Genomic DNA, 3831 nt, shown 5'->3' on the forward strand with positions numbered 1-3831 from the left:
CGTGTTGTACTTAGTGACTTCACAGACTGTTGAGATATAAAAGTTTGAGCTACACACACAAAGGCAAGGCCTGCTGTTTCAACAGCTGGAAAAGCCAAGATGCTCTGTGAAGGAAATGAATCAGGGCGTCAGCCAAAAGTAAGCAAAGTCAGAGATTACCTAGATTTAAAGGTTCCCACATGGCTTCAAAGGGACTGAAATGCAGTGCGAGAAAATCTGAAGGGTTAGTGGATGGAAACCCATTGCTTCTCTATAACCTATAAAAAAAAGTCTTGTAATAATTTTGGTCATGATGGAAAGCCATTTTGTGTGTGCGTGTGTGTGTGTGTGTGTGTGTGTGTGTGTTTATCTGAAAGAAACATGAGTTTCCAATATCATGGAAAGAGCAAAGATATACAAACATATACTAAAGATATAACAATTTTGGCAGCAGAAACAATGTGTAGAACAGCTGGTTTCAGAATTCACTCAAATGCACATTTTGTCCCTCTAATCATTTCTACAACCTCTCAGCTTTTTTTTTTTTTTCATACACTAAGTCATATATATATAAAGAAGGGATTTAGTGGGAGAATAATGTGGCAATGAGGCTGATGCTAAAGGGGCTAAGGTCCAGCATGTGCCTGCCATGAAGAAAAAGAGGGCAGAGTTTTTAGAGATCCAGACTCTTTTTGTGAAATGTCCAAATGCTAAAGCCTTAAGTATTGGCAACTAACTATATGAACCAAACAGCATAAACACTTTTGTAAGGCACATGCTACTGAATATGATTTGCAAACTTTGGCATGAGGTGTAAATTTCAGAAATCGTCTACTTAGATGTGCATGAATTCATGGCAACCACATTATTAATTAACTTATCACATTTTGATTAGTGTATACTAATTGGAAAACAATGTAAATGAGAGATTCTTAAATTTTGGCAAGTTTCAGAATCATTTTGGAGACCATGACAAAACACAGATTACTGGGTCCCAAGTCCCAGTGTTCTGATTCAATTGGTCTAGAATAGGGCCTGAGAATTTGCTATCCCAGCAAACTGTAAGATAATGCTGATGCTACTGGTTTGAGGACCATATTTTGAGAACCATAGATAAAAAATTCATACTTTTTTTAAAAAACATACATTAATAATTTATGGTTACTTAATTCATTAATCTATCTATCCTTTCATTTATGTATTCATTCAGTCACCAGGCCTATCATGTCCCAGATATTACACCAGGAAAACAACCAAGACATTCTATTTGCCTTGCTGATTTATAAATACTTGTTGATTGAAGGCATTCTAAATCTGTTGATAGATAAAATTTTACTATGATATTCAGATATTCTTAATGCTTTGGCTAAATTTTTAGAAATATTAGGTAAATAATTAGACTCATAAAACAACTTGTGACTTGTAAGTCATGTAGGCTTAGCAAAATAATATAGAAGAGACACTAAGAAAGATAGAAAAGATTCACAATGCATGCATTCTTTTTTCCCTAAAATTAGCCCTGTGTTCACATCAACAAGTCTATATAGAAATATTTTAAAAGTTTAGATTCTTTCAATGTCTCCAAATGTCTAATAAAATACACATGAATACACATGTGTTTTGTATATACATTTGTGAGGAAAAGTGTTTCTAAATTTTAGCCATGCAGGATTATAATAACCACGGTGGACATTATTTTTCATTGCATGTTTATAAAAATAATATCCTTAAATCTATGAACCTAATAATAGTGAATAAATGTTTTAAATTTTTAAAAGGGCAAGTTTAAGAATGGAAAGTGAGTAGAAGTAAAACTGGAAATTTTAACTTTTGTAATATCTAACTCAAGGCAAAAATGATGACCATTTTTCTTAGATTATGATGTTTTTCCTAGCTCAATTTTTTAAGTTTTAAAGAGATTTCTTTTTATTTTCCTTACCTTAGAGTATGCAATTTAATGTCCTATTTTTTATCTATGTTCTCCAAATTTCTTTGTTCTTACATCTGCAGTGTCTGCATATATATTTTTCTTTTCTTTTTTTTAAGGCTGCATCTTCAGCATATAGAAGTTCCCAGGCCAGGGTCAAATTGGAGTTTCAGTCACTGGCCTATAGCACAGTCATAGCAGTGGAGGATACTAGTGTAGATACCACATCTACAACCTATACCACAGCTCACAGCAATGCCAGATGCTTAACCCACTGAGCAAGGCCAGGGATTGAAACCACATCCTCATGGATACTAGTCAGGTTCATTACCATCGAGTCACAATAGGTACTCTGATCATATATACTTTTCTAGTTACCCTTCTTAAGAATGTGTGAGTCCAAATGAGAAGCTAACGTTTTTGAAATGATTTGCATCCATGTAAATTCCTAAGCCCAGGGCCTCCCCACCCCCACCACTCCTGTGAGAGAAATAATGGTAAGAATTACTTCCTTGAAATTGCTTGTGTCATTATAGCTCATCTTTCTGAGAAGGCAGGGATTAGGCTGAAGATCAATCCACTTCCCTCTGTGAAGACAGGTTATACTGATGGGTGTCACCAGAATGTTTTCTCTTCACTTCCTTCTTCAGAAGTGGAAAAGTCCCTCATCTAAATATTGATATCCTTGTACACCTCAGTCATCTGAGAAGAAGTAGGATACTAGCAGTGAAGGGGCATTATTGCATAAAGAAATATTCATGAGAAACACACACAAATATTGACTTTGAGGAGTAAATGACAATATCCAAAAGTGGGCTGACAGAACCCAGATTTCTTCCTTCAATGTCTTCAATAGCCAAGGAATCCACATGTTCAACATAGTTCAAAGTCCCTTGATGGCAAGATCTGGAGGTTATTCCCCTTTATAAACTTTTTTTTTTTTTGCCTTTTTTTAGGGCCACATCTTTTACATATGGAAGTTCCCAGGCTAGGGGTAGAATGAGAGCTACAGCTGCCACCCACAGCCACAGCCACAGCCACAGCAATGAAGGATCCAAGCCGCATCTTCAACCTACACAACGGCTCATGGCAACGATGGACCCTTAACCCACTGAGCAAGGCCAGGTATCAAACCCACATTCTCAGGGATACTAATCAGGTTCGTTACCACTGAGGAACATTAGGAACTCCCTAAACTGTCTTTCAAGGTCTAACATAAAGACATCAGGTTTTATACTTCAATGTGAATAGCACCTCCTGGAATTTGAGTGGATAACACGCACATTTGCACTTGCAAGTGGTAGGGACTAGCATTGATCCTAACCCTTAGAATGAACTTGGAAGAAGTTTTGATGAATTAACATCTTTTAGATTTATATTAATAATTATGGTGTTATATGATAAGATTTTAGTCCTAGATAAAGGAAGTAGATTAATTTTATTTAATCAATTGTGTTTGGTAAATATTAGTATGTAGTTAATCTCACAATTGTTTTCTCTAATAACTAATTTGACCCAAAGTCCAGTAATCAGCCCTCAATGATAGTGATGAGATCACAAACTTCAGTGTCTGGAAAATAAACTTGAGTTCAAATACAGATTCTCCCGCTTACCTGACGCTTGTTGAGTAAACACTATTGAAACCAAAATGAGCATTAAAGTAAATTCTCAAAATATGGTTGCCTGGAATTCCCTTTGTGGTGGAGCAGAAATGAATCTACAAGAATCCATGAGGACGCAGGTTCAATCCCTTGCCTCGCTCAGTGGGTCGGGGATCTGGTGTTGCTGTGACTGTGGTGTAGGCCGGCAGCTGTAGCTGATTTGACTCCTAACCTGGGAACATACATATCCCACAAGTGCAGCCCTAAAAAAGCAAAAAAAAAAAAAGATAGAAGTTTGCCAATCAAATATATTCTCTTCTTCCT

The sequence above is a fragment of the Sus scrofa genome, chromosome 8 (assembly GCF_000003025.6).
Source record: "Sus scrofa isolate TJ Tabasco breed Duroc chromosome 8, Sscrofa11.1, whole genome shotgun sequence".
NCBI lineage: Eukaryota > Metazoa > Chordata > Mammalia > Artiodactyla > Suidae > Sus > Sus scrofa.